This window comes from Ambystoma mexicanum, chromosome 10 (genome assembly GCF_040938575.1).
Source record: "Ambystoma mexicanum isolate Mex_15411 chromosome 10, UKY_AmexF1_1, whole genome shotgun sequence".
Classification (NCBI taxonomy): domain Eukaryota; kingdom Metazoa; phylum Chordata; class Amphibia; order Caudata; family Ambystomatidae; genus Ambystoma; species Ambystoma mexicanum.
Window position 1 is genome coordinate 1,384,401,127 of NC_090932.1, and position 16,593 is coordinate 1,384,417,719.

The 16,593-nt window shown below is 45.6% G+C and overlaps 1 long non-coding RNA gene across 1 annotated transcript in view; it reads left to right on the forward strand.

Moving 5' to 3' along the window:
• The first annotated feature begins 5,486 nt into the window (after positions 1-5,486).
• The window catches only part of LOC138492343 (uncharacterized), a 91,669-nt gene continuing 80,562 nt past the window's right edge, over positions 5,487-16,593 (forward strand). The window contains exon 1 of the long non-coding RNA XR_011276187.1: positions 5,487-5,767. This is a non-coding gene — a long non-coding RNA (uncharacterized lncRNA). The remainder of the gene's footprint in view (positions 5,768-16,593) is intronic.

Genomic DNA, 16,593 nt, shown 5'->3' on the forward strand with positions numbered 1-16,593 from the left:
ACTCCAGGTGCAATCCCTTCTTGTTGTTTTTTGTCTACAGTTCATACCCTGCATTCTTTAGCCCAAATAGCTGACAAAGCTGCACAAGGGCGAGTAGGAGGTGGTATGCCTCGCCAATGGGGCTCTCTAGCCGCGCTAGTTGAGTTTGACATTTCTGCATCTGTTTCAAGCTTAGGTCTAGAAATGCTTGAAATGTACTTTAATGCTGTGGGCGAAACAAATGACTATGCAAAAAATCCACGTTCCTATATTCCACAGGTCCAGCTATACATAAACGTTTAAAAAAAACCTTTTCCCCGTGGACAATTCACATGCCGCGGCAACTGTGGTTCTCATGGAATATTTCACATCCATGGTGAGCATCGATTATGAAAGGTTTGTTATGTGGTCGGTGAAACAGAAAGAAGGTGAATCCATGGACGCTTTCCATGGGAGGCTGAGGCACCCGGCGATGTCCTGTGCACTAAGAGATGGAGATGAAGAGGTGTGCCAGCAAATCATCCACGGATTCAATTGCGCCAAGATGCAACAGCAAATACTGTGAGAGGCTGGAATAACTCTGGCAAGGATCCTAGAACTGAGCCGTTCCCATGAGCTTGCCGACATGAGGGCGTCAGCCATGCATGCCACCATGAAAACAGTCAAACATGACGATGTGTGTATGGTGGGAAAATAGCAAGTGAACAAGTATGGCAAAAGGAGCTTGTTGCCAAAGAAATAATATCTGTCAGAAAGCTGCCAAGTTGCCCTTAATATGGGTATGACCTGCCTCATGTTGGTGGCTGCCCAGCTAAAGGTCACACATGTGGAAGGTGCAGTATCGCAAATCATTTTGCGAGGGTTTGCAGAGCAGCGACACCCATTTCTTTTTTTTTTAAACAAACATTTTATTGGAGTATTCGCAAAAAACACATTGACAATAGCATCACACTTCACAACAACACAGAGCAACCAGTGAGCCCCACTCCCGCGCTAATCAAGAGTTCCTCCTTGGAGCCAGCGCATTAGGGGAGGTCTTCTGGTGAGGCATGGGATTTGTTCAGCGTAGTCCATGAACGGCGCCCATGTGTTGAGGAAATAGTTCAGGTTCCCTGTCCGGATGGCCGTAACCTTTTCGGCCACCACAATGTCCCAACACTTTGACCACCATAAGGGTATAGATGGTCCGTCCGTGTTTTTCCAGAGCCTTGCCATTGCCACCTTTGCAGCTAATAGGAGATGATTGCAGAGCCACTATCTCTGCCCCATCAACAGGAATTCCCCTCCCCCTGTCTCCCCAAGGAGCACAATTCCGGGATCCCATGGTATCGCCATCCCAGTGATTGCTTTTATGTGCTCTATCACCTCCCTCCAGTAAGCCTCGGCCTTCGGGCAAGACCACATCAGGTGGAACAGAGAATCCGTGGATGAGCACCCTCTCCAGCAGTATGGGAGGATTTCGGGATTAGCTTTATTTAATTGGGATAAACCCTGGCTGGTCACGGACGATTAGGTCTGGGAGATGCGATTTCAGCCTCAACGCTAGAATGTTTGAAAATATTTCCCCGCCGTTATTCATAAGGGTTATGGGTCTGTAAGAGGCTGCATGGTGTGGGTCCTTCCCCGGGTTATGAACTAGAATCGTTAACGACTCCGCCATTGATTTGGTGACTGAGCCTGTGGATAAAAAGGAGTTAAACAGGGTCGTTAATTGTGGGGCCAGGATATGGGCATAGGTTTTTATAAAATTTTGCAGTCAGCCCGTCGGGCCTCGGTGCAATGTTTTTTAGGGACTTGATGGCTTCATTGACTTCCTCCAATGTAATCAGAGTTTCTAGTGCCGAGAGGGAGGTTGTGGTACAGGGAGTGTGATTGCAAAAGTAGCTGGGAAGACTGTTGCGGAGAGTGTGTGTACCGGACATTACTGCCCTGTGATGGTTCACTAACTCTTCCATTTTGTCCTTATCGGTAAAAAGGGTTCTACCATCAGCTCCAGTCAGTCTAAAAATATTATTCCTGCTGTGGACTCTCTTTAATTTATATGCAAGGACTCTGTTTGCTTTATTACCTTTGCTATAATAAAATTGTTTGGTGTAAGCTAAAGATTTGGCGGTGCGATCAGCCCAGTGCATTTCAAGGCCAGTTTTAGCTTTCTTCCATGCCCGCTCGATTTTCCGTGATCTATGGGATTGCAGTTCCTTTTCCAATGAGGTGACCTCCTCCTCTAACTTGGCTGCCGCTAATTTCGAAATCCACTTCTACTCAGCCCCTGCGCTAATGAGAGTACCCCTCACCACCGCCTTCATGGTGTCCCAGAGAATGACTATGCCTATATTGGGTGTTGCATTTTCGGTCAAGTAATTGGTGAGCATTTCCCCGGCTTCCCTTTTTATGCTCTCATCGAGAAGAATGGGGTTGTACAGCTTCCAGAATCTCTGGGAGGGATGAGTGTAGCCTGTTAAGCTGAGAATCGTGTACACTGGGGCGTGGTCCGAGATCGTCCGGATGTGTATATCTATTTTGTCCAGGCATGGGTAGATGGGCCCAGAGATAAGCAAAAGATCTATGCGCGAGAAGCCCCTGTGTGCATGAGAATAGTGAGTATAGTCCCTCGCCACGCTGTTATGTAGCCTCCATGCATCTAGAGTCTGTTTCCCTCAGCAGTCTAGCTTGGGATAGAGCCTGTGTGTAATCAGATCTGGTTTGGGGAAGAGTTTTGTCAACCAGAGGATCCAGAACCAGGTTAAAGTCCCCACCCATGATAAGAACCCCTTCTGCGAAGGCCAGAATAGTTGGGATCAGGTTGGTAATAAACTTGTCCTGGGCAGCATTGGGGCAGTAAATAGTGATTATGGTAATCGGATGCTCAGCAAGGTGTCCATTCACAAGGGGGAATCTCCCATCAGGGTCTCTTTTGACTGTAATGTTTGTTAGGGGGGCTATATCACTTAATAAAATTGCTACACCTCGCTTTTTCTCCCCAGAAGTAGCAAAGAACCCCTTTTTGTATCTCCTAAATTTGATGCGCTTTTCATCGGCGCGCGGTAGGTGGGTCTCCTGAAGAAAAACCACATCCCCCTCCAGTAGCCTCAGCCTATGCTCGACAAACCTGCGCTTCCCTGGGTAGTTAAGGCCTTGGACATTCCATGTAAGGATCCTGATTTCGCTGTCATCATCCAACCCCATTGAGTTCAATGGTAAGTTCAGCTATGGGCGCTGCCCTGCTGGGGACCATACATGCTGCTCTCTGGTAAATCCGCTGACTCTGTGTGTTTAGTGTGGCTATCAGTGTCAATGTGTTGCAAATCTTAGCTAAATGCAGTAGGCGAGGAAAACCCGAATCCCCGCTCTCTGGTCTAACCCCTTCACCCTCCCTAACCGCGCCCCCACCCCACAACTTGCCAAATGGTAGGACTGAACACATTGCACCTAACAGGGCAACTTCTGGTGCTCCAGCACAGAGCAACTTTGACCAACCAGACCCAACGCATCGAGAGGATTGACGACATCCCTGCTTACGCAGGCAGAGGGGGGGTGCATCAAACGGTGGGTGTTTCTCAAAGGGGCAACCCCCTTTCCCGAATCCTCAGTCCCCCTCCACCCAATGCCTTCACCTATCCTGGGGCCACAGTACCACTAGAACCTTTAGAATGAAGGGATAACAACATGTGTGGGTGTGATCCCAAAGACTCCCGCATGTAATTCTTTAGCCTCTGGGGCGCAGACAGCGATTGAGGTGGTCAGTCCGGCTTGGGGGTCTTGCCGGTGGGGGGCGCTGACCCTGCTTCTCCTGCTGAACCGCGTCCATGACGTTCTCGCCTGTTTCTTGGAGGGTCTCTGAGGGATCTCCTCAGCCTCGGATGGTTCACCTCCCCCACGGACTCCCAAAAAACATTCAGCCTCTCTCAACGAGTGGATTTGCTGCTGGGCACCCTCCCAGGTAAATTTCACTGATGTTGGGAATCCCCGGTGGTATGCGATACCCTTTTCCCGCAGCCATTCCTTTAAGACTTTGAGCACCTTCCATTTCTGAAGGGTGGCGTTTGCTAGATCTTGGTAGAGCAGGATGGTAGATCTTCTAAAGTTGATTTGTTGTATCGATCTAGCTTCTTTCATGATCTCCTCCTTGACTTTGAAGAAGTGGACCCTTGCCAGGATGTCCAGTGGAGAAGAGATAGATTGCCTCGAAACTGTTCTGTGGACGCGGTCTAGTTCAAGTGGGGCGTCGTCTGGGAGAGTTATGACAAATATGACGAGGTCCGACATATACCTCCCAAGGTCTGGGTCTATGCCAGTTGTTGGAATGCCCCTGAGGCGATGTTATTGTGCCTCGACCTGTTTTCTTCGTCCTGTTTCGCCTCCAGCAGTTGGTAACTTGCTTCCAGGGCGGCGATCCTGTCCTGCCCACGCTCCCACTTGAATTTCTGGTCACACCACTTATTTTCCAGCTCTGCAGTGCAGCGACACCCATTTCTGCATGAAGGGGGCAAATGAAGCCAAAGCCCCATGGACAGAGGCCCACCTGAGCCGTGGCACAAGTGGAACCAGCACGTCCAGACAGCTCGGAACTGAATGAGTTTAGTGATGACAATGATGAGAATGTCTTTTTTGTGTCTTGCATATTGAATGTGGGGGAGAGTATCAAGTGCCAACCAAGGTCCTGTGTCAGCATACTTGACCATGACATCCCAGTTTTGGTGGATGCGGAGAACGTCTCCGCCTCTCCGTGGGTTGTAGGGGGGTTTTGTAGTAAGAGCACAACCTCTAGGAAAAGACAAGCAAAGATAGAAATGACAGACTGGGAACCTGCTCAGACTGCCTCTCGCCGCCTCTCCGTTTTTTACTTCTCCATATGCTCCTTCTGCTTGTCTTCCACACGTACTCCACCGTCTTCCTTTAGCAGTTCACTCATGCTCCCTGTCATTTCAGAGAACCACAGTACACATTTTGCATAATACCCTGCAAGGCCCAAAAATGATCTCAAGCCTTCTTTATTGGTTGGCGCTGGTGCCTCGACTATCGCCTGAAGCACATTTTTCTTGGGATAATGCCTTCTTGCTAAATCTTGTACTCCAAATATTCCACCTCTTTCGCCTTGATCATGCACTTCTCATTTCGCAATTTAACTCTGGCATTCTGCAATTTATTGAGCATATTTCTCAGTACAACATAATGAATAAATCTCCTTGTCCTCAGCATAAATTAGAATATTGTCCTGGAAGTACGACACATTTCCTATGTTGCACAGTGACAAGTCCATCATCCTCTGGAACACCGTAGTGGTAGAGGATAGGTCGAATGGCATTCTGGTATAACGGATTCAGGAGCTGAGTCTTGGTGTTACTGGTGGTGCTGTCTGCTGTTGGAAACCCTGTTGCGCAGTCTGTCCTTGCTGCTCATTACCTTAAAAAACCCTGATGTCTGCGGAGCAGAAGCAGAGTCTTCGTGTTACTGGTGGGGCTGTCTGCTGTGGAAAACCCTGTTGCGCAGTCTGTCCTTGCTGCTCATTACCTTAAAAACCCCTGACGTCTGTGGAGCAGACGCGGAGTCAGGAGCTGAGTCTTGGTGTCTTCGTGTTGCCAGGGGCGTGAAGGGGGCGCCGTGCTGTGCTGCTCCCAACAAAAAATCCATAGACAACAGTCTCCGCTTACCTCGTCTGCTGCTGTGGCAAAAAGAAAGCAAGTGAAAATGTCGGAGGCCAGTCCCTTGACCCGCCAGAAGCTCTTGCTGCAACAACGTAAAATCGATTCAGCATATGAAACAATTAACGCAACAGCGTGTGAGCAAGGTGAGTGCAAGTGTACCCTTGAACATTCTAATGCAGTTGAATTGTCTTCAAACTATGCTGCATATACACACAGTCGCGCCTGGCACACCAGCGCAAATAATAATGAAAATACACTTGCCGACACTGTTGTAGTGTGCCCAGTCTTCCATAAAACTTCTGACACTTTGAATGGAACAAACAACGAGCAACTCCGTGCAAATGTTGAAGGGAGTATGAATTCTATTCCGACTCCAAAAAATGCTCGACTCCAAGCCGTTGTTATTTCATCTAATTGCTCAGGTGTTTCAATTGACACTGATATTGGGATTGAATGTATCGCTGAAACTGAGAATCCACTTACCGACAAATGCGGTAACCCGAGTGAGTTTACTGATCGAGAAATACTGGAACTAACCAAATGTGCAGACAAATTACTTACTTCTGTTCATCTACATGAAGCGTCACATGAAACACCAGACGTCTGCATAACAAATTGTACGCCCTCAGTAATTGCAAATGGAAATAAACAAACTAACAATGAAGGCGTTCCCGAAACTGAAGACAGTCTGAGTAGCTGCACTAAAGAAAAAAAATCATTAATAATGGAAAGATGAACATGGTTGATAAACCATTGAACCGAAAGAAACCTGACGCGAATTAAACCAAGTTTGACAAAGTAGACGAGCTGATTAATGTCTGCAAAAATGACACAATTGCTTTCGCCAATAATCGGCGGCTGAGCGTAATGCCACGTGAAAAACTGAACATAAGCCTGCCATGGACCGTGAGTCCCTCTCAAGAAGCAATCAACATGAAAGATATGAGCGCAAGTGACAACACAAATAAACCACAGTCGCTTGATAAATCTAAATTCTAAAGCTTACCAGACACTGGCAAAGGAGGCAGTGATATCGGGCAAAAGCGTTTTCACTTTGGCGATGCAGCTGCCAGAGAGGCGCGACTCACAGAACGGTTATAAAGCGACTTCTTAAAAATCAAAAAGACGCGAACTGAACCAAGGATCTCTACAAAGAGTAAAAATAACGATGCTGACTCTATCAGGACATTGTTAGTTTTTAACAATACCTTGCACTTCAAATATAGAAACAATGCAATCACCTAGATTGAACTCAGCATTTGAACATGTAGAGCAAACTGGTACTCCATTAGTAAACAAAATCCTGACTCTCACAAATCCAATTCAAAATATCTTGATGCAGCAGAACCGTGCTGATGAACCGAAGTCTAAGGATCATAAAAATTACGACAAATCAAATGTACTTCAGATAGCTCTGAAAAAGCTTCAGATTTGGCACATCACAATGATACTGGAAACGAGCAAGCAAATAAACAGCACCTGTCAGTGGCAGCAGGTCTCAAAATCTACAACAATGTAATGGCTGCAAATTCAACAGCCCTTCCCAAAGTTATCTGAATCACTTCATGAATCAATACAAGATCAAAACGCCCTGTTGGCTGTGGTTAACACCAACATTTCCAAACTAAAGTCATTGTCAGAACATACCTACAAAAGACTCGACCAAGAAGCGGAAAACTCAGCCAAGTGGCAATCCCGGTTGAGTGATATCGCTGGGCATGAGTTATCGCAAACAACTGATCTCATGGAAGCAGTACTCGAATGCACAAAATGGATACAACAAAATAGATCAAAAGTTACGCCCAATGATGCTTCCATGAATTGTAAATGCAAATGTCAAATGAGTCCCGTAACAAGCGAAAACTTGACAAAAAAAATCTTCTAGAAAATGAGTTATCTCTTCCAAGGAAAGATAAAGATGTACATAAATCGGCTCACATACTCGAAAAATTTAAAACAGGGAAAACAAGCTTTGGTAACTCTGCCCCTAGACCTTCAGCGACTCCTGCGGCAACGGATACCCTAAAAGTACCGCAGCAAGTTTCAGACATTTTTAAGACCAACAAACAATTGCTGCTTGACAACCCTTTTTCAATATCACACCGAGAAGTGAACCATCCAACATCTCACATCATGGGTATAGCTACAAGAGGAGCGCAAATCCCGACAGTTTCATCAACCAATCAGTCAACTGATCCAAAAACATGCTAGTTTCGGTATCTTTTTTGACAAAAAATAAGACTTAATAGGTAAACCCAGTTGTAAAACAAAACCACCAGTTGTGGCTAAAAGTACTATACTGAACAGCGGAAAGGGCCGAAAAATGAAATCTACCAACGCAAAAATGTTTATTAGAAACTCCTCCGCCTATAGAATTTCTATTTAAACGCCCAACTTCAAACTCCTTGTTTGATGAAGCGACCAAAAATGCCGGCAAAAGGTGAATCCAGAAGATATAATTGGTCATTCCACCAAACGACCAAGAATTGCAACTGACGACTCAATCGAAAAAGTATCTTTTACATCAGAAGGTCTAGCAAATCTCTCTACTTACTCGATAGAAAATGAACATGAAATAAGTGGATCTCCGGTCGATTCTAACAATGAATCAATAATCAGTATCTTGCATGAAAGCCTAGACGAGACGCCGCAGAAATATAACAATGACTCCCCCGCCAACCGAAAAAGATCAAAATTGCCAAACGAAATCTTGTGGAAAGAAATACAGAGAAACAAAGAATAGCACCTCTGGAATCAAGAGATGCTAAAGCTATTAATGTCAAACGTTCCAATGGCCCAGGTTCAAAATTAAATCCTAAATATACCACTTCTCAGGTGAAAAAACTGAACTGGACACCCATCCACTAAAAGGTGGATCAAGAGAAGACTCCATTCATACGAAGAAATTACAACTTGAATATGTGCTACAAGATAAAGCTGGTGTTAACCTGAACAGGCGAAATATCATGCAACTTCTAAATTGCATTCCAGCACTGAGGACGATTGAATCCGACGACATCAACATAGTTGAATATCTGTGCGAAGACCGCTTTGATTGGGTCGTGCTGCATATGCAATCTCAATTAGTTGCTAATACCTTGCAAAACTCTAAAAACAAGCTTTTAACTTTCGGCTATGAAATAAGCGATTATTCAAGTACACAAAAAAAGACAACAAAGACTTGTGTGGAGAAGACCTCAAGTTCCAGTGACCCCTCAGCTAATGAAATTAGAAGGAGATCCCTGCAAAAACATTTGGAGAGAGGAAGAGAAGAACGAAAGACAAAAGAAAATGTTCATGGAAGAATCTCCCATGTTATTTCTTCTACTAAGAATCAGTCAAACTATCATTAGCTCTCTCTCCAAAGTCAAGGGACATTTCATGGAATACAAGAGGATTTATACATTTATTTCAGGATAACGAATTAAAAAAAGATCAATTCAGCCTGATTTGCTTACAAGAAACCTGGTTAAGGTCGGCACCAGTATGTGAAGTCTATTCCCTGATGTTAAACCCAGCACTGAAAAACACATTTGGCCGCCCATTTTATGGAATTTTAACAATGATTAAAAATATTCCAGGGGGGTCAGTTTTAAAGTCCTGTAACCCAAACGCTTTTGTACAAGGAACTACAATCCAAATAACTTATGGAGCATTTACACCTAGTGCATTTATACTGCTGCTGAATGTCTATTGGAATCCTGCTAAAATCTCATCAACCAGTTTTATAACATCAGTTACTTCCCTGATAGACGACTTCATGCTTGAGCACCAGAACTTTGTCATAATTATTTGTGGAGACTTGAATTATTCCTGGGTTGACTTAAACGGCAACATCAAAAAATTAAATCAAGATCCTAAAGCCGGTCGAGGAAAAATCTGGGTGGACGAGATGCTTAGTGAAAATTCTCAGATGCTAAATGGTCAGACTAGTGGGGATAACCCGGCTCGCCCAACATAGCACCGAGAAACTTCCCACAGAACTCGGGACTATATATGGACTTTGATGGAACTTCTTCCAAACATCATTTCCTTGAAGGTCTTAAAAATGAAGAACAGTGATCATAATGCTGTGAATCTACGCTGGACAACTGCTTTAGCAGGAACGAGTCATGTTTACAAAACACCACTGGAGATACATCAGGGGCTAAATCAGTTGAAAATAAGGCATTCTGAGATCTCAAAGCTAACAATGGTTTTGAGTAATGCAGTTCGGATGGAGAATTTCTTGTTGAATACGTCCCTCTTTTAGCCCAATTTATCACCTCCAAAAGCGGATTTAGTATCGACCATCAAAAATACAGATATCCATTCAGTAAACGAATCAAAGAGAAGAAACAAACATTACAAGAAGATCTGAAATTGCTGAAAAAGTCCTGCTCTGCAGTCTTGTTTCAAGAAAAGAAAATGAAAACAGAGATATCAAAACTGGATGTTTGCTTTCAAACATTACCGCGAGCAAGAACAAGTGGAACAAATGCTAAGATTGATTTGTACTCGCAAGAGTCGCGAAATTTGGGCAATTATAAATGCTGGTTCTAGAACTCAGGTAGCGAATACGCTAGTTTGAGTTAATGCTACTTCATGGGCGAATCACTTCAAAATGGTTTTTAAAGCACTGACAGAGCCTGAAGTTGAGCAATATATTGATCCAGCTCTATCCTTGGACTTCGATTACAATAGATCAGATAGCGAAAATTCAATCGGAAAATTAAAAAGCACCCGGTCCTGATGGTCTCACAAATCTGATATTAAAGAAGAATTAAACTCAATGGGCTGTCTTTATGGAAATACTATTCAAGTTAATAGTTGAGGCAAGACAAATTCCATCTTCATGGCAATTGGCGGTGGTTGTGCCTATATTCAAAAAAGGTGATCGTACTGACCCGCCAAACTACCATCCGATTGCCTTGTTGGATGTCATCGGGAAGATCTACGCATCATTTTTGCAGAATAAACTGCCCAAATGGGCAAGTGAGGCAAACATCCTTGACGAAAGACAGCCAGGCTTCACAAGTGAAGTAGGTGTAGAGTTAAACCTAACCCTACTTAATCTTCTAAAACTAGAAGCCCTAAAAAACACTATTCTTGGCATTTGTTGACCTCCACCAGGTGTTCGATAGGGTGAATCGGACGACCTTGTGGCGAAAATTGGCAAATTGGAAATGTCTAGGTGATATCTTGCAGATGTTAATCCAACTCCACACCAAGACGACGATCAAAGTAAGATTGACTGCTAATGGAGATTTGACCGATGCCATCGCGACAGAGAGAGGTGTCTGGCAAGGATGCACACTGGCCGCCTTGATCTTCAAATTATATATTGCTGATTTCCCGCTGGCACTTAGGGATTGTAACACCTTTCCGCCCAAAATCATGGATTTGGGATTAGCTACTTAACCTATGCAGATGAGATAGTGTTGATGGACTCCACACAAATTGGCCTACAACGGCCCTTAATACATCTAGAGGCCTACTTAAAGAGTAATAGCATGAAGGTCAACGTAGAAAAATAAAAGATCCTATCTTTTGGATGCCATCCTGGTTTGAGAAATAAAAACTTCAAATGGTTCATCAGTGGGAAACAACTAGAAGGAACTGAAAAAATGTGGTACCTTGGAATACTATTCAACAAATCTATAAGAGAATGGGAGTGGACTGCAAAATTGAAATCAAAAATGTCCAACCGCTCCTTACAAGGGGCGAAATTACATCGGGAGTTTGGCAAATTTATACTTGTACCGCCCATCTCGTTTTATCGCCAAAAGGTGGTTACTACAATCACTTTTGGCAGCAAGGCTGGATTTAACATCGACTCTGATATGTGGAAATTGTTAGGTCGGTATTGGAGAAAGGTGTTGTGTCTTCCAAACAATGTTTCAATCACTGCAATACGGTACGAGCTGGGACTTGAATCTCTTGCCGCATCCGTTCTTTGGAAATCATTTGCTCTCTACCGAAAAATGATAGCTCCTGGATCTGCTGCTTCAAATGCGATCTTGAAAGAAACTAGCGACAAGCCGTTTAAAGGTCTCTGTCATGGGCGCTACTCCCGAGGGGCCAGGACTGGCCCAGCGCCCTCGGAAGCAGACCCGTCTTCCACTACTCCGGACCCAGCAGACCCCTACAGGGGCCCTTTGGACCGTGTCCTGGCGCCTCAGGCTCATGAAGAATTTCAGTCCCGGCGCCATAGGCGCCGGGCTCATATTGATAAACAGTGTAATAATGCTTGGGTGGACTTACCTGAGGCAGACCATGCTGCATATTTACCCAGAACAATCCAGTCTGGTTGAAGTCCCCAGTCATCAGGGCTGGGAGGAACTATTCCCTCCATTCAGGAACTCTTTTCTTACCTGGGTGGAACCAGTGGAAGAACACACACTGGAAGCACTTCTCTGCTATTTAAACCACGCCCGATGGAAAACACGTGCTTCGCGTTATTCTGCAGCAGCAGCAGGACGCTCACCGAGTCGGCTCCTGCATTCCAGGTCCAGAGTCATCTTCAGCTTCCGCGCAGCAACCTGTGGATGAAGAAAGACACAGAACAATACTTACCAGATCCCGGAATCCAGTCACCGGCAAAACCTGCAAAGAATAAACATAAGGTTAGAAAAGTGCAACTCGCTCGCAGCCGCGCCCGCTTACCTGATCCATCCGTGATTGCAACAGAGCTAACCGCGGCCTTCTCTTCGGCAGCTTCTCTGCACCTGAAAGGCAAAGGACATAATTAAAAAGGGGTTCGGCTGAAGGCAGTCGCATTCATCTTAACTTACCAGTTTTTGCACGCGCAGAAGCGGCCGCATCAACCGCAGCATCCCGGCACCTGAAAACTAGAAAAAGGACATTATTAGAGGTGCCATTAAAAGCGGCCAACGAACATTATATTTACGTGTATCGGCACGTGCAGCGGCAACGGAAAACTATGCCCACAGCATCCCGCGGCCTGAAACAAAGGAAAAGGGACATTATTGAGGTGCCCATCTTTTAAAGCCTAAAGACTACAGTATACTTACAGGCATCCGCTCGTGCAGTAAAGGCGGCATCGCTCTTCGGCATCCCAGCACCAGCGCCACAACTAAGGCCGCAAAAGGCTTGAGCCTCAACACTGAACTTATCCAGTGACGTAACTGGAATCCACGCACCCCTGCACCAGACGCAGGATGGAGAGCTCAGCATTTATACGCCTAAGGTGAGAGCTCGCCGAGACAAGTAGAAAGCTAGGCTGTGGGAGAAACTGGCGATTGGTGGGAGAAGGAATCCCATGAAACGGTGATTAACCCTTTTTCTTCCACCCGCAGAAAACTTACCCTGCAAGTCATACATTCGATAAGAGGAAGCCCAGTCCTGAGAGTCGTCCAAGCTCTACGCTTCTCAATTGAAGAAACGATAGCAGCCCAGCCGGGATCAGCGCCTCCGTGGGAATCAGGTGAGCGTTACAGAACGCGAAGCCCACCAATAACCTCCTACCCAGGCGCTATGGAAACTTCCGACACAGACCAACTGGCCCAGTTATTAGGGGAATTAAGAGTTGAAGTTCATGCTGCCCGCCAGGAAACGAATGCCCTTAGGAGGGAATTGATAATATCAAAAGAACGAACTGATGATCTCGCCAGACAGTTATTACAGACACAAGAGGGGCAAACCCCGCTACCTAATTCAGGAGGGAGCTATATCCCAGCGGCTTCAGCCAATCCTGTTCAAATCAACCTACCTGGAAATGTGCCATTGGCACCGCCTGAACGCTTCTCTGGTGACCCTAAAAGGTTTGCGGTGTTTATAAATCAATGCCGATTGCACTTTCTTTGTAGACCTGCAGCCTTTCCGACTGACCAGACTAAAGTAGCCTTTGTGCTTTTGTATCTTAGCGGCAGTGCCGCTGATTGGTCGATCCCTCTGGTTACACAGGATGACCCGATCCTTCGTGATTTCCCGACCTTCCAGGCAAATATGGAAAGACTTTTTGCAAGGCATTCCCAGGGGCAGGCCCTGGACAACGAACTCCTTTCCCTACGACAGGGCAATCAAGATCTTTTGGCCTACATTGCATCATTCAATAGGCTAATCGTGGAAACCAGATGGCCTGAGGACAAAAGAATCACGCTTTTTCACAGGGGTTTGCGTGGCGAACTCAAAGACGTCCTTGCCCAGGTAGTGAATCCTCCTCAGGATTGTTCAGAGTACATTGATTTGGTGGTCCAATTGGATCACAGACTATAAAACAGAAAGGCGGATCGATCCAGGTTTGAAACACGAGTGTTCCCTAAGCCTCAAAGTCATACCAAAGCAGTTGAAGCCGTCGAACCTATGCAAATTGGGGTTGTAAAGGGTCCCCTAACCCAGAAAAAACGCGACAGGAGACGACAAATGCAACTATGTCTCTATTGTGGAAATTCAGGACATTTTCTTCGAGATTGCCCAGTGAAACCACCTAAGAAGACAGTGAGAGCTTCTGATAAGAGTTCTGAAAAGCCTGAGCCGGGAAACGACCTCGCCCGACAAGTGTAGAGGTCCGCTTGCCTAGCGTAAAAACCAGTTCTTTGACCTCGCACTTCATAATGCCAATGGTCCTCGTAAACCCAGAGCAACCGGATCGTTTGCATGCAATTAAGGCATACATTGATAGCGGAGCAGTTGGAAATTATGTGGACCGCGAATTGGCTTCCAGGATGAACTTAACTCTTTGTCCAAAGGTGGTTAAAGACGTCATTACCACGGTGGATGGGACGGAAATCGCCTCCGGACCAGTGACCCATACCACTACTGAAGTGACGATACTAGGCCAAGACGGGCATCAGGAGGTAATTGTGTTCGACGTGATCAAGGCTCCTCAATTCCAAGTAATTCTAGGGATTTCTTGGTTGGAGAAACACAATCCTCAGATTGATTGGCAAGCAAAGACGATAAAGTTCCCAGAGTGCACACCAACTTGTTATCCACGACCCAACATTGGCCTAGCGTCAGTAATGGCTGACGGTCCACAATTACCTCTAGACTATCGAGAGTTCCAAGATGTTTTTCAAAAGGAACAGGCTAACACCTTGCCACCCCACAGATCATACGATTGTCAGATAGATTTGCTACCCGGTGCAACTCCCCCTTGCAGTAGGATTTACGCCCTTACCGAGCCTGAGAACCTTCATCTGCGACAGTATTTAGACCAGTACCTGGCCAATGGCTTTATCTGTCCGTCGAAGTCCCCTGCATCCTCGGCTCTGTTCTTCGTACCAAAAAAAGAAGGTGACCTCAGAACCTGTATAGATTATCGTGCTCTGAACCAGATAACAGTAAAAAACCGGTACCCCTTACCTCTGATCCCGGAACTCCTTGACCAGGTAAAAAACGCCTGTATTTATACTAAGCTTGATCTCCGGGGAGCTTATCACTTGGTACGGGTAAAGGAAGGAGATGAATGGAAGACGGCCTTTCGCACTAAGTATGGGCTATTTGAATACCAAGTGATGCCCTTTGGACTATGCAATGCACCGGCCGCCTTCCAATATTTTATGAATGATGTCCTCAGAGAGCTCATTGATGTCTGCGTTGTCGTCTACATAGATGACATTCTTGTGTACTCATCTTCAGAAGCTGACCATCGAAATCATGTTAGGGCGGTCCTTGAAAAACTTCGCCAACATAAACTTTTTGCCAAGCTCGGAAAATGTGTTTTTCATGTCACTGAGGTCGAATTTTTGGGATTTATTCTGACACCCAAAGGAGTCCACATGGACTCGAGAAAAGTAGCCGCTATCCTCAAATGGCTGTCTCCTACTTCTGTGAAAGGCGTTCAAAGCATGCTAGGCTTTGCCAATTTTTACCGTAGATTTATTCCAGAGTTTTCACGAGTGGTACAACCCATCACCGCCCTCTTAAGAAAAAATAAACGCTTTGAATGGTCCGCAGAAGCAGAACAAGCCTTCCAAGAGCTAAAGGCTAAATTCACCTCGGCGCCAATACTGAAACACCCACACCCGGACCTCCCTTACATCGTTGAAACCGACGCCTCCAGCTTAGCAATGGGAGCAGTCCTATCACAAAGAGATCCAGAGACTAACCAACTGCATCCTGTGGCATTCTGGTCTCGGAAGTTCTCAGCGCCTGAGATCAAGTACACCATCACAGACAAAGAGCTTCTAGCGGTTAAATCAGCCTTTAAGGCATGGCAGCATTATCTCCTCGGGGCCAGACACACCGTCACAGTGATCACCGATCATCAAAATCTGCAGTATCTGAAAACTGCCAAGGCTCAATCCTCCAGACAGCTTCGCTGGGCTCTATTCTTTGCTGAATTTGACTTTGTGATCACTTATCGCCCCGGCAACAAGAACGGCAAAGCGGATGCTCTTTCCCGAATTGGAATGGGAGATAACGTTGCCAATCCAGAACCTGTACCAATAATTCCTGAACAAAGGATCGTGGGTCTGATTTCTTCACAATCCATTGATGATATTGAAGAAAAAACTAAACAAATTGTAACCTCACCAGACTTACTGAACTTGTTACAAAAAGGAAAAGATCTCACCGTAAGCAATGACTTGCCTTAATTCCAGGGACGATTGTTCCTACCACACGCCGATTTACAAAGACAGGTAATGTCCTGCTATCATGATTCATTAATTGAGGGTCACCCTGGCATTGCCAAAACCACAGAAAAGGTGAAGAGACACTTCTGGTGGCCTTCGTGGAGAAAAGACATAAAGGAATTTGTGATGTCCTGTGGTGTGTGCGCTCAAAACAAGGGTCAGAAGAAGAGGCTGGCTGGTCTTCTGCAACCATTAGACATCCCACCGTGTCCCTGGCATACCCTTTCCATGGACTTCATCACAGACTTACCCTCCTGTTCCGGGTACAACACCATTCTTGTTATTGTGGACCTGTTTTCTAAAATGGCCCTCTTCATTCCGCTAAAAGACTTACCTTCAGCATCAGTCCTAGCCAAAGTATTTCTTGAAAACATTGTCCCGCTACACGG